Here is a 20,967-nt window from a genome sequence, read left to right as displayed (position 1 = left end):
CCTGGAAAGACTGGCCTGTGTGAACCAGCCCCAGTGCTTCCTGTGCGGGGGGGGAGGGGGGGGGAGCCCCCCCCCCCCCACTTCTGGTTGGTTCAGCCAGTGAGGACCCGGCCAGAGATCAAAAGGAGGCAGTTGAGTGAAGGCAGGTATTCTCTTCCTGGCTCTATCCCCCACGGAGTTCCTCTTAAGGTGACCTCTGTACCGTGTTTTCTTTCCACTTTGGGGAGGAGCTTTCCCCCCACCTTAGGTCTAGGGTAGCAACAATTCTTTGCTGCTACCCATGTAGATTCTCCTATACCCACAGTTTTGTAAATGGCCCCTTCATAAATCTTTCTCGAATTACCATAATTTAAATGCATGGTGCGTTTCCTGTTGTGCCTCTGACTAATTCATTGCCCTGAGGGAACTTACTTCCTGGAAGTGAGATACAAACAATAAAAATAATTAGACAAGATTGGAGCAGGGTGGTATAGCCATAGTAATTAAAAAGTAAATTAGAAGGTGATAACTAATATGGAGAAAGATAAGAAAAGAGGAGATAAAAAAGGTAGGAAGAACAGGGTGTTGTGATTTTAAATACTGCGATCAGGGAAGAGCTCATTAAGAAAGTGACCATTGAGCAAACACAATGATGGGAGGAATCCAGCCATGCACATAACGAAGGGAAGAGCTGTCAAAGTAGAGCAAACTGCAGTACCGTGTCCAGGGACTGGTTCCCGCCTGCTATGTTTGCGGAGAGCCAGTGGCAGGAGCAAAGTGATTTAGAGGGAGAGAAACAGCAGATAAAGTCATAGAAATATATGGTAGAGGGAGGTGGAGAGTAAATGCCAGGTTATGTAGACCCTTACGAAGACTGTGGTCTTTACTCTTAAAATGCTGAGCCAGGCCCTGGCTCGGTAGCTCAGTTGGTTAGAGTGTTGTCCTGACATGCCAAGGTTGCAGGTTCAATATCCAGTCAGGGCACTTATAGGAAGCAACCAATGAATGCATAAATAAGAATGACAAATTGATGTTTCTCTCTTTTTCTCTCCCTCCCTCCTTCCCTTCCTCCCTTTCTCTCCAAAGTCAATTTTTGTATTATTTTACTTTTTAAAATCAAAGTGTAGGGTTTATTGGCCTGTTCTTTTAACTTTTCCTTTAAATTTTTTTATTAAATATTTTATTGTTATTCTGTTACCATTCCAATTTTTCTCCCTTTTTCTCTGCCCAGCCCACCCCCTGCTCCCACAGTCAGTCCCCACCCTGCTATACATGTTCCTCGCCTGGTCCCTTTCCCTTCTTCCCACCCTTATCCCCCTCCCGCCTCTCCCCCTCTGGTCACTGTCAGTCTATTCCTTGTTTCCGTGACTCTGGTTCTATTTTGCTCAATAGTTTATTTTGTTCATTAGGTTCCTCTTGTAGGTGAGATCATATGATATTTGCATCTTACCAACTGGCTTATTTCACTTACCATAATATTCTCCAGTTCCATCCATCCTGTCACAAAACATAGGAGTTCTTTCTTTCTGTCGCATAGTATTCCATTATGTAAATGTACCACCGTTTTTTGATCCATTCATTTATTGATGGGCTCTCTATTCTGGTCCATTGACCTATGTGTCTGTTCTTATGCCAGTACCAGACTGTTTGGATTACAGTGGCCTTGTACTATAGTTTGGGATCAGGTATTACGATCCCTCCTACTTCTTCTTTCTCAAGGTTGCTGATTTGGAGAAGAGGGATGTAATCTGATTTTAAGTTTTTAAAGAGACCACTCAGGCCATTGTACTGAGAATGGACTCTGGGGGCGAAGGTGAAAGCAGAGATACCAGTTAGAAGTCTTGCGTTGTTCTAGGTAAGAGATGATGGTGGCTTAGGTAGTGGTGAGAAGTGGCAAGATTCTGAATTTATTGAGTGGATTAAATGTGAAATGAGACAAAAAGCATGGAGTCAGGGATGATTATTCCCAAGGGTTTTGACCTGAGCAACTGGAAGGATAGTGTTACCATCAGTTGTGATGGTGAGAACAGACTAGGTTTCTGAAGGAAATCAGGAGGTTAGTTTTGGGCGTGTGTTGATTGAAAGACCTGTTAGGTACCCAGTATTGATGTTAATAGACATTGGGTGTAACATCTGTAGTTCAGAAAGTAGTCTGGGTTGGAGAAATAAACTTGGGAGCCATTGATACACATGAAATACATAAAATCATGACACTGGATAAAATCACCAGGAAACTGTTCATGTAGGAAGAAGAAAAATTACTGAGTCCTGGGACTCACCGGTGTTAGGAGATTAAGTAGCTAAGGAACAGCAAGAACAAGAAACAGAAGTCTCCAGCAAGGCAGGACTCAGTAACTCCTCATGAAAATAAGGAGAACATAGAGCAGATGTTGGCACGTAATGCCTCACAGGGATCAAATCTGACCCATCACCTTTTCCTGTAAATAAATTCCTATTGGAACACTACCACGCTTAATTCATTTGCATATTGTCTATGACTGCTTTCGTACTACAATGGCATTGTCGAGTAATCACAGTAGAAATGAATCCACAAAACCTAACATTGCTCTCTGGCTTCTATATAGAAGATCTTGATCTCGGGCATGTAGAGTCCCAGAAGCCAAATCAAGAACGTGTCTCATTGAGGAGGGAGTGACTGTATTATAGTCACAGTAAAAATTCCAGTATTGTAATTGCAGTTAAAATTCCAGGAGGCATAGCAACATGGAGGTAGCGTTGATGACTGTTGATGACTGTCTGAGGAATTTCAGTGAAGTAATTGGATTAACATGAGCTCGTGTCAGTTCTCCCCAGATGATCTCTAAATTCACTGTAACCACAGTTAACACTGACTTACTCAGAAATATGTGAGGAATAATAAAGGTCCCTAAATAGCTCTATCAACCATGACAAAAGAGTAAAATTAATTGTCCAATGCAAAAAAATAAAATGGGGCTCTGATTCATACCTCGTACCACAGACAAAAATTAACTCAATATTAATCATAGACTTAAATGCAAAACTTAAAAACTATAAAACTTTTTGAAGTAATAGTAGGGAATTTTTGTGACTTTGGGTTAGGCAGAGATTTCTTAGATATGGCACCGAAACCCGAATACATAAAAAAAATTAATAAACTAGGCTTTATCAAAATTAAAAACCTTTGCTTTGCAAAAAATAACTGCTAATGAAAAGACAAGCTATAGACTGGGAGCAATGTTTACAAATCATAAACTGGTAAAGAACTTTTATCTATAATATATAAAGAACTTTTAATAATAATAAAATAGCCCAATTTTTTAAATAGGTAAATACTTGAACACTTTATTGAAAAAGATATACAAATGGAAAATAAGAACTCAACATCGTTAGTCACTAGAAATTGGAAGGTAGGAAATGCTTCTACATACCTAGAGTTAGACTGACTGGCCGTACCAGGGGTTGGCGAGGATGAAAAAATGGCAAAACAACTTTGGAAAACTGTTCAGCAGTTTTTTAAAAACTTAAACATATACTCCCCTTATACCGGACTTGCCACTCCTAGGTATTTATCTAAGAGAAATTAAGGCATTTATCCGTACCAAGCCTTATTCACATTATACAGCAAAGGAAACTTATCAACAAAATGAAAAGGCAACTTAGAGAATGGGAGGAAATATTTGCACATCATGTATCTGATAAGGTGTTAATTACCAAAATATATGAAGTCATGCAAATCAATGGTAAAAATAATAATAATAAACTATTTACTTTAAAAGTAGGCTGAGGTCCTGGCTGCTGTGGACCAGTGGACTGAGCGCTGGCCTGCAAACCAAAGGGTCATCAGCTCAATTCCCAATCAGGGCACATGCCTGGGTTGTGGGCCAGGTCCTCAGTACAGGATGTGTGAGAGGCAGCCACACATTGGTGTTTCTCTCCTTCTCTTTCTCCTTCTCTTCCCCTCTCTCTAAAAATAAGTAAATAAAATCTTTAAAAATTAAAAAAAAATGTGGGCTGAGGATCTGAATACATTTCTCCAAAGAGGACATACAGATAACAAATCTGTATGAAAAGGCGCTGAACATCAGTAATAACCAGGGAAATGCAAATCAAAACCACAAACAGATATCATTTCACTCCTGTTAGAATGTTATCAAAAAAGATCTGAAGTCAGTGTTGGAGAGGATGTGGAGAAATGGGAATCCTCGTGCACTGTTGATAGGAACGTAAATTGGTTCCACCGCTATGGAAAACAGTGTGGAGCCCCCTTTAAAAATTAAAAATAGAGTTACCACATGACCCAGTGATTCTACTGCTGGGTACTCACCCACGGGTACTGAAAACACGACTTGCAGAAACCATATGCACCCCCATGTTCACTGCAGCGTTATTTACCATCGCCAAGATATGGAAGCAGCCTGAGTGTCCATCAGTGGGTGAGTGGATACAGAAAACACGACACGCACACACATAGGCATACAGTGGAATGTCATTCAGCCATAAAAAAGAAGGAAATCTTGCCCTTGGCAACTACATGGGTGGACCTTGAAGGCATCATTCTTAGTGAAATAAGTCAGACAGAAAGAGACAAATACTGGGTGGCCTCATGTGGAATCTAAAAAGGAAACAAAACAAGACCAGATACAGTTCTACTTCCTGCTACACCTGAGTCTGGGGACTCATCACCTGTTGATCTGTGAGAAATGGCTAAGTCCCTAGCTACATAAACCGCCTGTTTTCAGGTTCCTCACAGCCTCCAGGACCATCTCCGTGTCAGCCTACAGCTTCACTCTGCGTTGGCTTTCGGATCCCTTCATTCTGGCCTGTGGGAATCTGCTTTCTGTTCTCAGGAGCTCAGCCTTGTAGGACAAGCCAGAATGCAAAGCCGCACTGAAAGCCTAATGGGGTCGTCTTAAAAGGACACAGGAGCAAGATTGAAGGGACTCTTACTGATCAAATTTGGGGCTACTTATGCATCAAAAGTAATAACTATAATGGGCTAACACATTACATAAAAAAAAAAACAACCCATAAGCTCATGAAGATACTCAAAGAGAGAAAGAGAAAAAAGGTTTAGACGCTTTTTTTTTTACAGACTTTCAACTTTCCCTTAGTTTTGAATTTTTTCAAAATCAAACTTGGAGGAAATGAAAATGGAACCTTATTCAGCATTTTGCTGGGGGAATGGTCGGACATTAGCTTGGTCCACATGTCGCCAGACTCCACATTCCAGAAACTGATACTTATAAGGAAAAAAAATACACAAGATTTTAAAGTGTCTTTCCGACAATTCATTCTTAATATCTGAAGGCTTCTGAGTATAAGAAATCTTACTCAAAGAATGTGATTTGGGCTTCAGCGGAGTTTTATTTTCCTATTTATCATCTTTTTCCTAATGTCAGCTGAGTCTCTCTCTCCATTTGCTCAATCGACATTAACTGGATCACCCAGGGTCCGTCTCACTGAGGTGCTCCAGAGTCAAAGACCCACAGTCTAGCAGGGAAGACCAGCAAGGAGGTGGACGATTTCGGTGTAATTAGTGCTATTTTAGGGATTAAACGGAGTTTTAAAAATATGAAAGTAATTTATTAGAAAGTGGTTTGTAAACTGTAATAAATAGAAAGATGATGTGCTTTTTATCTCGGAGAAGTAAACAGATATAAAACAACTCACACCTAACACTGTTTAAAAAACAGGAAGCCAAAATAGAACTTTGTAGGCAGGAGAACTGGGGGAGCAAGCTCTCTGCCACAAACTGTTTTGTGTAGCTTTTTATCTTCCTCTTTTACTTTGGCAACAAAGTGAAAGAGCTACTGTCTTAGGTAAAATTTGCAGAAAAACAGACTTGGAAATAGAGGTTTGCATGTAGGAGGTTTAAATTAGGGGTGAGCACCGGAATAAGCCCTGGGAGGGAGGGAGCGGTGACTGGGCAGAAGGAGTGGTGGAGCTTCCGTACAGCTACAAAGGAGGCCTTGGGGCTAAATGGCCTTCCGGATTGTGCCGAACTGAGACAAGGGGCTGGCTTTTTTCCAGGAAGGGCAGGCTGAACCCACGGAAAAGGCATGATAACTTCAGTGAGGCAATCCCTTCAGGGCACAACCCCAGAAAGAGCAGTTGACCGTGGACCTCCAGGCACCAGCACCCCCCGGAGCGAGGGCCTCTGGGCAAATCCACTTCCTCACGTACACTTTTCCTGTGCAGCTCAAACTGCTTGAGCAGAAGTACAACCAAAGTTGGGTGTTCCTCTTGTGCAAAGTCCCCCAGGGACAGTTATGTTACCTATTTAGACCAAACGAAGACAGCAAGCCCATTAGAAAAGAGCTGGTAAGTTGAGATTCATAGTGAGTTAATGAATGGAGTCATTCCTTCATTTAATAAACGTCTATCTAACACCATCTGGTGAAAAGCCCACCAAAGAGGGAGCAGGAGACGATGAGACCCTTACCACAGCTGTGTCGTTGAAAATGGGGTCCTTGAGCAAATCATTCATCATCCCCAGACTTCCGTTTCTTTTCCTGTGTAATGAGAAGTGTGAACTAGATAATGCATTAGTTAGAAATATTTCACTCATGTGTACTGGAAATCCCCGTGTGGCTAGCTTGAAAGAAAGGGAATTGGTTTACGAAGTAAGTTTTTGTCTCCCAGACTCAGGCTGGTTGGAACTGGGCTGCAGGAAGAGACTGGAGGGCCCTGCACGCAGCCCACGCGGCCCTCACCCCTGCCCCAGCACTTGCTTCTTCTTCACCGCTGCTCAGTTGGCTCTGTGTTTCAGTTTACAGGAGGAAAGTAAGTGCAAATAGCAGCTCCTGAGTTTTCACCTCCTCTATTTAAGAGGGCAGCCAAGCACTCCAGGCTAAAATCCCTTGGTCCAAATTCCAAATTGTCTGGGAAGAGTTTGTTGGCCTTGTTTGCATGAAGGGAACCACCTTTGTTTCAAACAACTGTGTGTACGTGAGGAACTCAGAGAAGACTTAGGAGAACGCTCGGAGGTAGCCGACAGGTCCACTGCTGTTAGTTATCTCTAAGATCCTGTGACTTGATTAAGCAACTACCTAAGTAAAATTTGACTCCCTTCTCATGATACTTTAACCCATTATTTTAAAATGACGATGGCTAATTAAAATAGGTAAATTACAAATGGAAATTTGACTATTCCATGAGGGAGGCTGAAGCCTAAAACCCTTAGCAAAATGCATGGACAACTTCATTTTTCTATTTAGACCCGTAACAAAACGGACTGTGTTTACCTGGTGATGTCCTATCAAGGAGGGCACGAAGAACGTTTGCAGAAGGGGAGATGTTTTCCACTTGGACGACACATGCTTTTTCCTGGTGATTGGTGTACGGTTCAGACCAGTTTCTGATATCCACTTACAATGAAGGTCGTACCCTGTAACCAGGAGTGTAGCTGTTCTCAGGGTTTGTGACGTGATTGACAGAAACAGGCCTTTGGCAGAGGGCGAGGATGCAGTCTTTTTAAATTTACATGGAGGACGCAGCTTGTCTGCACTGGAGCAAGGGACGCAGTGGTATTTCCAGTCCTGTGTGCACATTTTCCTGATCTCCGGGTCCCCCTGGGTGTGTTCACTGGGGCAATGTTCCAATCGGGTCCTTAGAGAAGTTCGTTCCGTCTCGTCTCAGGGAACAGCCTTCCAAATCTTTCCAGAGACTCCTACTACACGGCTGCCTGGGGAGAATCCACCAGGCCCTTCGAGATTACTCAGTCTTGACACAGGTGCCTGGGAAAGAGCCGAGGTAGCTGAGACTGGGTGGATCTGGGCCGAGTCCTGTGAACAGTCCCCAGGCAGGATCAGGCCCCAGTCTGCCGGCAGCCTATTCCTGTACCAGGCTTTCACTGATGCAAGAAAATCGAGAAATATGTAATTATTTGGCAATCTGGTGACAATCTGGAGCATGAGTTAGCAAAATCCAGACTTCCATCAGGTGAAATCCAGCCTTCCACCTGTTTTTATAAATAAAGTTTGTTTGGACTGCAACACTGGCCATTCATTTAGGTGTTTTCTGTGGCTACTTCCCTGATACATCAGCATACTGTAGCAACAATGAGCAGTTGTGATAGAAACCATATGAGCCTAAAATATTTACTGTCGCACTCTTTACATTAAAACTTCTCTAGCCTCTAGTCTAAAGACAGGTTAATTGTTTACACTATCTAATTGGCAATGTAGAACATTCCAAGTTTGCCACATAATTATATACAATTCTGCTTTTTTAAAAGATTTTATTTCTTTATTTATCTTTAGAGGGGAAGGAGAGTGGGAGAGAAACATCAATGTATGGTTGCCTTTTGTGCGTCCCCTGCTGGTAGTTAGCCTGCAAGGAACTGGCCTGCAACCCAGGCATGTGCCCTGACTGGGAATCGAACTGCGTTCGTCTGGTTCGCAGGCCTGCGCTCAATCCACTGAGCTACGCCAGCCAGGGTCCAATTCTGCTTTTAAAAGCATGTTTTACGAATGTGCCTTCTCATGTAGGTCTGTCTTTAGAAAAGATGTTCTTTTCAGTAAATGGAGTGGATAGATGGGTTATCAATATAAAAACAGGACTTCCACCAAGATGGAGGCGTAGGTGGAAACACTGTGCCTTCTCCCACAACCAAGTTTGAATACAACAAAGGTCTGGAGAACAAAGACACAGCCAAAGAACAGAAAATTGAACTATATAGAAGTCCAACAACAACGAACCGTTCTACCAGACGGGTAAGAGGGGCGGAGCCAGCAGCGGAGCAGGGTTGGGCAGGAAAGATCCCCCTACCCCAGGTGCCCAGGCATTTGGGGTACCTCGGGCAGACCCAGTGAGGGCTCCAGACGGCAGGAGTGAGAAGTGACACAGACCGCACAGCCCCCAGCAACGAACCCAGCAGTGGCTGACCGGTTGCACATTCGCGAGCAGTGGGACAAATCGGTGGCCTGCGATGGCGGCGGGAGGAAGCAAAGGGTGCCTGTCATTGAATTCCTTTGGCCCCGCCCCCACATATAGCGTCACAACTCAGCAACTGGGTCACCCCGCACTGGTGAACACCTAGGGTTCTGCCCCTCATACGTAACAGGCACGAACAGACCAAAATATGGCTCAAGAAGAACTCAAAGCCCCAGAGACAATAACTCTAAGTGACCAGGAAATAGCGAACCTCTCAGATACACAATTCAAGACACTGGTAATCAGGATACTCACAGAACTGGTTGATTTTAGCCACAAATTAGAGGAACATATGAAGGCTAAACTAATTGAAATGAAGGGAAATGCACAGGAAACCAATAGTGATGGAAAGGAAACTGGGACTCAAATCAAGGGGGTGGACCAGAAGGAAGAAAGAAATGCCCAAACAGGAAAAAGTGAAGTTACAAGAATTCAAAAAAATGAGGAGAGAATTAGGAACCTCCAGGACATCTTCAAACGTTCCAACATCCGAATTATAGGGGTACCAGAAGGGGAAAAGAAACAGCCACAAGTGGAAAATTTATTTGAACAAATAATAAAGGAGAACTTCCCCAGTCTGGCAAAGGAAATAGACTTCCAGGAAATCCAGGAAGCTCAGAGAGTCCCAAAGAAGTTGGACCCAAGAAGGAACACACCAAGGCACATCATAATTACATTAGCCAAGATTAAAATGAAGGAGAGAATCCTAGAAGCAGCAAGAGATAAGGGGACAGTCACCTACAAAGGAGTTCCCATCAGACTGTTAGNAGCAAGAGAGAAGGGGACAGTCACCTACAAAGGAGTTCCCATCAGATTGTTGGCAGATTTCTCAAAAGAGACCTTACAGGCAAGAAGGAGCTGGAAGGAAGTATTCCAAGTCATGAAATCCAAAGACCTACATCCAAGACTGCTCTATCCAGCAAAGCTTTCATTTAGAATGGAAGGACAGATAAAGTGCTTCTCAGATAAGATCAAATTCAAGGAGTTCATCATCACCAAGCCCTTATTATATGAAATGTTAAAGGGACTTATCTAAGAAAAAGAAGATAAAAAAATATTAACAGTGAAAGGACAGAAAACTCACAGTTATTAACAGCCACACCTAAAAGAAAAGCAAAAGCAAACTAAGAGGACACCTAGATCAGGAGCAGAACCATAGAAATGAAGAACACGTGGAGGGTTAGCAACAGGGGAGTGGGAGGAGGAGAAGAGGGGAGAAAGTACAGAAAATAAGTAGCATAGATAGTAGGTAAAAAATAGATAGGGGAGAGGGCAAGAATAGTAGGGGAAATATAGAATCTAAAGAACTTGAGACACGTGGACATAAACCAAAAGGGGAGGAAGGTGGGGGAGGGGTGTGCAGGGTGGAGGGGAATGAAGGGGGAAATAGAACAACTGTAATGGTATAATCAATAAAATATATTTAAAAATTAAAAAAATATGAAAACAAATCTTGGTGCATATCTCACACTATACTAAAAATTTAATTTCCGCCCTGGCTGGTGGGGCTCAGTGGGTTGGGTGCCAGCCTGTGAACCAAAGGGTCGCTGGTTTGATTCCCAGTCAGGGCACATGCCTGGGTTTTGGGATAGGTCCCTAGTAGGGGGCGTATGAGAGACAACCACACACTGATACGTCTCTCTCTCTCCTTGCCTTCCCTTCTGAAAATAAATAAATAGAATATTTTAAAAATTAATCTCAAATGTCATGTAGAGCTAAACATGAAAGAGAAAACAACAAAGCTTTTAAAGGAAAACATAAAAGAATATCTTGTTGACTCTGAGTCAGGCAAATATTTCTTAACTAGAACACAGAAAAGCATTAACCATGGAAGAAAACTAATGATTAATTGGGCTCCATTAAACTTAAGAACACATTGTCAAAAACAGATTAAGAAAATGATCAGAAACCATAAAGATATTTTCAATACATCTACCTGATTTATATCCCTCCAGATAATTCCTCCTTTTTATAAATAAAGGAGGAATGTAAATACGTAAATAATTCCTCCCATCAATATGCAAAAGACTTACCTTAGAAAAATGGACACAGAGCTTGAATAGACGTCTCCCAAAAGGGATATCTGATTAGCCCGTAGACTGAAAAACACACACAACTATATTATTCACCATGGAAATGGGAAAAATAAAAGTGCAAAGCAATATGACTACATGCCCACTAGAATAACCGAAGTGTAAATGATGGATAATACCAAAAGCTGACAAGGGTGTGAAGCATCAGGAATGCAGACTGGTACAACTTTGGAAATCTCTGTGGCAGTATCTGCCAAAGCCGGACACATGCATGTCCTGTGAACCAGCATTTGTACCCTGCAGGTGTGGAACTATGTTCTCCAAAGGACATGGACAAAAATGGCGGCAGCACTACCATTTCTATTGGCCCAAACTGGAAACAAGCTCCAAGAGTACTAGTCATGTTCTATATTTCGATCCAAGTGGGTATTGCACAATGTTCACTTTGTGAAAGTTTATTGAGCTCACACACTTGCAATTTGTGTATCCCTCTGTGTATATGTATATTGTGATACAATACAATTTTTTATTTAAAAAGAGTACAATTTCTATGTTTAGCTCCTGTGATCTTGGCATAGTGACTTGAACACAAAATTATACCAATAAGTGGCAAGGACACAGTCCCGGTGTGTTTTAAGGTTTAAAAATCATCAATTGCCACTTAATTAAGCTTGGTACCAGGAAGCTGCCTGGTAGCGGCCTCTATTTAAGCCCACGTCTGTTGCTTTGTCTGAGTGCACCTCCGTACCCTTTTCAGAAGAATGAGGTTCTGGCCCTTTACACTAAAAATAAAGTCTGGCCATATTTTCCAGGAACTGTAGTGCTTTATTATTTCCTTCCACAACAGTGAGCAAATACTACTGAAAATACAGTTCAGCGAGATGGGTTATTAGCTATTGTGCTGGGGCCTGGGGCTGCCACAGTGTCATTTGCCAAGATGTTTTGCGGCTTCGATGCACACACAATGCAGGAAAAGAAAAGTTGTGGGTTGCCACAGCAACTGCAATATAAGTGTATTGGAATAAGGTTTTGATTATTTCTGCTTATGATCACTCTAATTCCTCTATATTTTATATCAGTAATGCTGAGTAATGGTTGATACAGGAATTACTTAAAAGTATTGAATTTCTATAGATGTAAGCTGTCAGCTTTATGCTCTGGTCATATACTTGCATTTAACTATGTCATTTGTTTTAGGAATAATCCTGTGGGGTTTTTTTCTCAGAAAATATATTTCCAAGCAAGCAGCACATAACACTGATTTCCTCAGCAACAGCACATTTAGCTAATGTGACTCTATGGCACCTTGATAGAGTGTCCTATTATAGATGTAGAAAAGGAGGTAGAATGACCAAAGACAATAAATTATTGAAGGTCACAAAGCAAATCAGGGCAGAGCGACTACTGGAATTTTGCTCAGGACGAGCCACGGATGGAGCGGGATTCCCAGAGACCTTTGCGGCGGACCCTCGCTGCAGCACAGTTCCGCGCTGTCGGCGCCTGCGCATGTCTGACTCTAATCCCCAGTTAAACGCACGTGTCTGTGTGTCTCCGAGGCCAGAATGTTTTCGCGAGTACCTCACCTGAGACGGAATGTTCTGCTCGTCCATTCTTCCACTCGGAGTGTTAGTGAGGGTTCTCCAGAGAAAGGACAAATAGATGTGAATATTTATATTTATTGTAGGAATTGGCTCATGCTGTTTATGGGGGCCAAAAAGTTCCACGGTGCGTCTCTTCCGAGCTGGAGTACGAGGGAAGCCCCTGGTGTGGTTCAGTGCTAGTCTGAAGGCCCGAGGCGGGGGTGGGGGTTGCGTGGTGGAACGTGATGACGTCAGTCCTGGTCAGAGTCTGAAAGCCCAAGGGCCAAAGGCACTAATGTCCCGGGGCAAAAGATGATGTCTCAGCTCAAACAGAAAGCCAGTTTGCTTTTCTTCCACCTCTTTGTTGTATTCAGGCCCTCGGTGGACTAGAGGATGCCCACTGGTAAGAGAGGTGAACAGAAATCATCCGTCTAGGATGATAACCCATGTGGGGGGAGATTTTGTTTTATGAAGAAGGCTTCATTTTAAAATTTGATTGGTAATATTGATCATAAGAAAGCGGAGTCTTTGTCAGATCAATGGAAAGTCAGCTCTCCAAGCTGGCATCTGTGCCCCGCCACGCATTCTGCCCAGGACTCCCGCTGCGGTCGAGTGCCCAGTCTCCAGTGGGGAGGCAAAAAAAGGAGTCATCTTTCTGATGGCCGTTGACATTCAATTCTGGCTTGAAGATGCTACAGGTTAAATGGCAGTAGAGGAAAGAAAGGCTGATGTTTTGCAGTTAGCTGAGTCCCATTTCGAACGAGAAAGGAAGAAGAAACAATTTCCTATTTTAAGTATATGGATAGGGTGATGATGAGTCAATTACATTAGCTAAGAAACAGTGCTAGGAAGGTGAGAAAATAATCTGCTATTTTAGGAAAATGGGTGGGGTGACAGTGATTTAATTCCCTTAGCTAAGAAACCAGTCCGAGCTTAGTGTACCTTTCAGGGGGACAGACCGGAAGACTTGAATCTAGGACACATCTGGAAGCTCGGAGGCAAGCAGAGTAGGAAACGAACACTCAGTGAGTGGCAGGACGAAGGTAGAAAGTGTTGCTGTCCCTGTATCTGTCTTTCTGAGGGAATCACTGGACGTGGTATGGAGAAGGGGAGGGTGCCAGTGTACGCACAGAGCACACGTCGCTCCGTGAGAGAAGCTGCTGAGGCATAACAACTGGAGGAGAAGCGGATGGTGTGTCACCTGAGGCCCAACAGGACTGCGGGGTGCTCAGCTGCAACAGGCACGCACTAGAGACGTAAAGGCAAGTGCAGGGGGGTGTGCCAGCCAGCACTTCCCCTCATTCCGTTTGTTTTCCATTTCATGTATCAGTATCTCCTGTTTCTTCCATTCAGTGTCATTATCAAATCATGCAAATAATAACTAACATATAAAGATCTTACAATGTGCCAGACACTGTTGCGAAGTGGTTAAAATATCAGTTGCAAGTCTGGACAGTTATTCTTCCTTTAGAGATGAGGAAACTGACGCACAAAGAAGTTAGATAATCTGACTGCCACCCCCCCACCCCCCAACACAAAGCTCATAGCTAAACCTGGGCTGCAACCCAGGCCGTCTACAGGCAAAAGCCTATGTTCTCACCTTCTCTGGAATCCTCTGTCTCAGGACCCAGGGACTTTTGGACTGCCAAGAACTGAACTCCTTACTGATTTTACTTGTGTGCGTTTATGAAAAGTCTGTTTTATTTTTGCACTATAAGAGTCTATCCCAATACTGAAATTTAAGTGGGAATTTCTTGTATACACAGAGCTTTTAAGTGGAAAAACTGAGTTACGCTTCCTTAGGAATTGAAACAAGGAGCTTATCATGTGAGCATTATGTAATGATGAGTCAGAGCTGTTTGAATGGTTTGGGGAGCGATAGACTATTAATATTGCTAATTGTCTTATCACTGAAAGCAGAACTTTACACAATCTTTATTGTAAATATTCTTCAGGTAGAGTTTAGCTATTTGATTTCTGACTCTATATATATGTTAAAATAAATGGTAACTTGCCATGTTCTTTTCAATACTAATAATTAATAAAATATTAAATTTACACAATTCACCTATGGGAAACAACTGATGAGAAGTAAGGAGAAAAGGGGCTGAAAACAGGGGAAAATGAGAAAGAAAAATTCATTTTTGTGAGTAACTAGAAACAGTTTCCTCTCTACTTTAGAAATTGTAGGAGTCAGAGGACACTGTGTTAGGCATGAAGCTTCTCTGTCCTGTGATAGAGAGGGTCTGTGAAAGCTGCGTCCACCAGAAAGGAAGAGGGGCCATCCGAAGGCTGCTCGCAGGAGCTGCCTGTGGGTCCCCCCCCACTGACAGAGTGCTCGCCCAGGAGGCTGTTCACTGTGGGGGCCCGTTCCTCCCTTCTTTGGCATTTGGCATGTGCCGTGTCGTGCTGTCCAGAGTGGAGGGCTAAATCCATGTCACTCTGGCTGGGTGTGATGGTCAGTGTGTATGTGTCAGCGTGACTGGGCTAAAGGAGGCTCAGGTAACTGGTTAAACATTATTTTGGGGTGTGGCTGTGATTGCTTTGCCAGGAGAGATTAGCATTTGAATCAGTAGACAGTGGAGTTGCTCCAATTGTTCCTGCTCTCTAGCCCGGGGTGTCCATTTTTCACTGTCTGTCAGCCGAAAGGCACGCTCTTATTTGTACTGTCTTTGATGAACAAAAAACTCCTTTGGACCTGCTTTCTGCTCTCATCTACTGCGCAATTCTTGTACAAACTCCTCAATGGCCATCTGTAATTTCTGTCTCCACTCTTTCCTTCCCCACTCTCTCCTGAACCTGCTCCAGCAAGGCTTGTGCCCACGCCGCTGCGCCGAAAGTGTGCTTGTTGAGGCCATCAGCTGGCTTCATACTGGTCATTCTAGTGGTCAGTCCTCAGACCTCGTCTTACCTGACCGGCACCATTTCATGACGTCAATCGGTTGCTCCTTGATGCACTTTCTTCACTTGGTAGCCAGTACACCGCACTCTGGGTCTCCCTCCTCCCTCCCAGTCTCCCGCTCACTCAGTCTCCTCTCTCGAGCCCCTTGGTGTTGGAGCGCCCCAGGCTCAGTCCTGCGCCCTCCCTCCTCTTCTCCTCGAATTGCCTACCTTGATGATCTCATCTGTTCTCTGGGCTATAAATGTACCTTCCAGTCTGACAACTCCCAAAGTTATCTCTCCAGCTCAGATATCTCTTTTGAATTCCTGACTCATATCCAACAGCCAGTTCAACCTCTCCACTTGACTGTCGAATAGGAATCTCAAAACCCACAGATTGAAACCAGGGGCGTCAAACTCATTTTCACTGGGGGCCACATCAGCCTCTCAGTTGCCTTCAAAGGGCCGAATGTCATTTTAGGGCTGCATAAAAATAACTACTCCTTAACTAGAGGCAAAGAGCCCAGCACTGCCGCCAGGTAGAAAGGCAAACTGATTTTACAGTTCCACTGGGTTTTTGTTGTTGTTGTTGTTGTTCAAGTTAGGGCATTGACTGGGAAGAAGAGAGACTTTGAAAACTGGTATGTAGTCCCTGGCCTGTAGCTCAGTTGGTTAGAGCGTTGTCCCGATACATCAAGGTTGCAAGTTTTATCCCTGGTCAGGGCACATACAAGAATCAACCAATGAATTCATAAAGAAGTGGAAGAACAAATCAATGTTTTTCAATGTTTCTCTCTCTCTCTCTCTCTGTCTCTCTCTTCCTCGCCCTCTCTCTATAAAAATCAATTGGTATGTGAACTCCATGGGCAGATTTAAATGAAACTCAATCCTCAACCTTTAAATCCTACCTAGCCTTCTCTGCCAGCAGAAGCAGCCCTTCTCTCCTGTCTGAAAAGGTTCGTGTCCCTCACCTGATGAACCTGAGAGGGGACGGAGCCTGTGCAGGACCTTGGTGGAGGATCACCTCTCGTTTCTTGACCTGTAACCAGACTTAAATGATGGCAGGCCTCCAGAGGTCAGTTATAAAAGGACTTGAGGAACCAAATGCACGAAAAGAATGGCAATTTTTGCCAATTTTAATTGATAAAAACATGTTGAGAGTTTAGGATTTTAAGAGTTTTGGAGCAGGGTAGAAAGAGCATAAATTGAGATCGGGCCAAATGTATGGGTACAGGGGCATGGAGCAGCAATTCTGGACCCCGTATGTTAGGTCAGGGAATGGAAAGTAGCTTTACCAGTTTACTTGGATGTTCACTGAAACCTGAAACTGAAAGAGGGTAAGTTCCTGAGGTGGCAGGGACCAAGGGGCAGTACTTCAGTGTCAAATACAAGGTAGGTGTGGTTAACAAACCACGGAGCCAATGTCATGCTCAGAACAAGTTAATCCAAGGAGATCTGTGGTGTTGGCTAATTGTGCATGGTGTCCCTAGGTCAGAATAGACAGCCAGTCTGCTGAAGTCTGGAAACTCTAGTTCTGATGAGCAGAAATCTGACTTGAATCACACAACAGAGAGTCTTGGCCCCTGAAACCATTCCCAGATTGAGCCAATTCACAACCCAGAGCCCCTAGAGTTGAAGGAGACCAGGTCCCCAGAGGGACGACCATCATACACAGCCAAAAATATGTTCTATAAGTCTTCCTCATAATCATCCCCAAAGGGACCTGCGGTGATGTGCGTTGGGGAAGTGGGATAACCCAACTTCGTGGGGATTGTAGGGCTCTGGAACTAATTCCTAGAGACCAAGTGTGGTCATGGTCCACCAGTGAGGGGAGGGGCTTCTGAAGGTCCTGAATGCCTTCCCTACGGTTATTTCTCCAGTTCTGGCACAGTTGGGATGGACATACTCAGCAGCTGGCAGTAGTCCTACGTTGGTTTCCTGGCTCTTAGAATAAAGGTTATTTTAGTAGGAAAGGCCAAATGGAAGACACCACCAACTTACCTCTACTTAGCATGCAAACACTCTTCCTGCTGGTTTGCTTCTCTGATCGAACTCTGACAGATACAGTCGCTCAGAGCGTTTTAAAGCTTACCTGGGGGTAACATGATTCTGGCATGACTGTAGTTAGAAGTGTGAAATGAAGCAGTGTGATGACCTGGACTGGTCAGCTGCCGCACTGTCCACAGTGCGGCAGCTGACCAGTCCAGAGAGGGCATCATCACCGTCAGTGGTAGTCACGGTGTTTTTAAAGAAGGTCCTTTGAGAAGATGTGGTCTCATAAAGAAGTAGGACTTTATAGTTATGAAATCCAACTCCTATCTTTGGTAGCTCATGACCTCACGTCAGGTTAAATAGGTTTTATAAAACTAAAGTCAAACAGTTTTTTAGAATTTCATTTTCTTTGGGGCTATTCTATTTCAATTTCCATTGGTAACTTTTCTTACCAAGTATAAAAGTGAAAAGTTCTGTTTATTTGGGTAATTGAAATGTAGTGGCTCTCAAATATGGTATAGTTTGCCAGTTTCTGGAATTCTCAAGTTAAAGGTGGTACAAAGAAGTTTAGAGAAGGAAATTTTAGGATTAACAATGGCAGCCCCTATTTTTCAGATGTTATAGTAGATGAATGGATGAGTGGGCTATTTGTTAGAGGTACATAACCAGCTTCAAGGTTGATAAGCACATTAGTCATGTCCCTCATTGTCTGTCCAACCTACAGCATCATATACAGAATCTGTCCTGTTGCCTATAAACAGAGAGCAGCCCTGGCTCCTGGTGGCTTTCTGGCTTCCCTGGAATTTTGGCTTCAGTCTTTGGCTTCTGTGAGACTTACGTCCTTTATCTGGGTTCTGGCTCCCTTTCCTGCTCCCTCTGCCCCTGTGTGCATGTGCTGAGGAAACAAGTTCATTTTATAGTGTTGGGAAGGTGGTATATTATCAAATTATTGTGATTGGTCTCAAAAATATTTTTCTTTCATTTAATATTTACTGAGCATTAATAGCTTACACGGTGTCCCTGTGTATCCTGTAATTTAATTTACTTTGTAGTTGGGTTTTAGTAATGTGAGAAAACTTTGAACTCTGACGGAAACTAGTTTTTTTTTTCTTAAAGGAGAGCGAAAACTATAAGAGACATCTATATATGCAGAAACCAGATCTAACAGATAATCATTTTACCATATTTCCTTTGACGATTCCTTCCATTCTTTCAAGAAATGAAACCTTCACATAGCACTTATAAGCACACAGTGGATTTTTGTTTAATGATATAGTCCCCGAAGTGTTGCCAAACATCCAATTTGCCCTAATGACAGTTACGTTGCCTTATTTTTTAATTCCTTAAAATCCGCTTCCTTTGCTCATCGCCCAGACAGTGTAATGGAAAAGCAGTCAGGGCAGGCATCTTGTCCTCATCTTGCCTTCATGGGAGAATCCGGTAACATCTCGCCACTAATAATGAGATTTGTTGCAGAGTCTGGTGGGTGGATCCCAGTATCAGTTGTGACCCCGTTCAAAACACAGAGACCATTTTAGGTCCATCCAAGGGGAGTTAACACAGGCAACTAATTACAAAATCTTTGGAAAGACCACGGAGCTCAAAGATGAAAGTAGTTACTCCCATGACTAGGAAATCCCACACTGGACTATTTCATGTACAAAAAATACACTTCTTTTGTGTTAGATAAGTGAAATTGTGGAGTTTATTTTATTTTATTTTTTAAATATTTTATTTATTTATTTATCTTCAGAGGGGAAGGAGAGAGGAAGAGAAACATCACTGTATGGTTGCCTTTCGTGCGTCCCCTGCTGGGAGTTGGCCTGCAGGGAACCGGCCTGCAACCCAGGCATATACCCTGACTGGGAATCGAACTGCGATCCTCTGGTTCACAGGCCTGTGCTCAATCCACTGAGCTACACCAGCCAGGGAAATTGTGGAGTTTAACTAGCATTTTCCTATATCCATTCACCTTCAGGCTCATCAAATACATTTTTTATCAGTAATATATTTATTTTAAAAAATTCTCCATACCTTTGTTAACTATGTTTGAAACTCTTCTATTGTTTACCAGATAGGTAAGGACTTCATCATGCTGTGCTTTTGGGCTGTATTTCTTTTATTATAACTCAAGTCCAAAGTCTTTTTATACGTCCATATATTTTTTAAAGATTTTATTTATTTATCTTTAGAGGGAAGGGAAGGAGAGAGGGACAGAAACATCGATGTGTGGTTGCCTCTCGTGCATCCCCTGCTGGGGACTGGTTTGCAACCCAGGCATGTGCCCTGACTGGGAATCGAACCGCGATCCTCTGGTTCGCAGGCCCACGCTCAATCCACTGAGTTACACCAGCCAGGGCTATATGTCCCTATGTTAAGAACCATTGGTATTTCCCTCTGTGAACTGTCAGTTCACAGCCTATGGCCATTTTCTTATAGAATTGTTGGGGTTTTCTCTTTTGTTTATGATTGTAAGATTTTCCCCCCAGGTTATCATGTGTCTTTTAACTTTTTAAATTTTTTTGGCCTTCAGGAATTTTTGGTTTTGTATGTGATAAATTTGTCACTTTTTTCTTTGACAGTTTCTGGTCACACTTAGAAAAGTCTTCCCCACTTCAAGATTTTTAATAAATATTCTTCCCTATTTTCTGACAGTATTTTTATAGTTTACTTTTTTTTTACATTTAAGGCTTTCATCCACTTAGATTTTATTTTGGTGTGGGGTTTTAGGCAGGTAGAGATTAAATGCATCCCCTCCCCCGTAGCTGCCACGTACTCTAACAACTGTTAGAGTTGCCTAATTCACAGGTTTGTGCTGCCTTTGTCACGTAATACATTCCAACATGTTGCGACAAAATGCCTGCATTTTCTATTTGGTTCCACTGATTTTCTGTGTATTCAGATACGACAATCAAATCACTATCTTTATAAACATGTTTGTTTGTCTTGTAGAGAAAGGTCACACTCATTACTCTACTATTCCCTCATTTTCTCAACTATTCTTATCTTTCCATATAAACTTTAAGTAAACTTATCTAGTTCCCCCCAAAATAAAATCTGTTTTTGGTCTCTTTTTTGGGGGGGTAGGGGAATCACATTATCTCAAACAACCAACTTAGTCATTTTTGTCACTCTTTTAGTTATTTTCCGGTCCTTTGTTCACCACTGTTTCTTGCATCTCCCTGTTTTTTAGTTCAATTTTCTTTTTGTTTAGAAAGTTACATGAGGTCCTGTGAGAGGCAGACTCCCTTAATCCGCCCTCTGTGAAGTGTCTCTATTTTCTTTCACTTGTGAACAGTAGTTTCACTTGTTATAGAATTCTCTTCTTCAGCATTTTGAAAGTGTTATTTTTTGCTTTCTGGTTTCTGTGTTGCGATCGACATATCCGTTGTCCGTGAAATTGCACTTCCAAGTTGCCTTTCAGCTTTTTCTTTTTATCTGAGCTATTTTGGAGTATCCATTTCTTCTCAAAGTTGCCATGAGAGTTTTCTTTTAAATTCTTTATTTTGTAGCATCACTGTGATGTGTCTGCATTTGGATTCATCTTTATTTGTTCCCCGGTCTCTCCAGTCTTCTTTGATTTGGGG

Source organism: Sturnira hondurensis, unplaced genomic scaffold (assembly GCF_014824575.4).
Source record: "Sturnira hondurensis isolate 20B ecotype Veracruz unplaced genomic scaffold, ASM1482457v3 Scaffold0006805, whole genome shotgun sequence".
In the NCBI taxonomy this organism is placed as follows: domain Eukaryota; kingdom Metazoa; phylum Chordata; class Mammalia; order Chiroptera; family Phyllostomidae; genus Sturnira; species Sturnira hondurensis.
The sequence above is the reverse complement of the archived record's forward strand: the minus strand, read 5'-3'. Positions refer to the sequence as shown.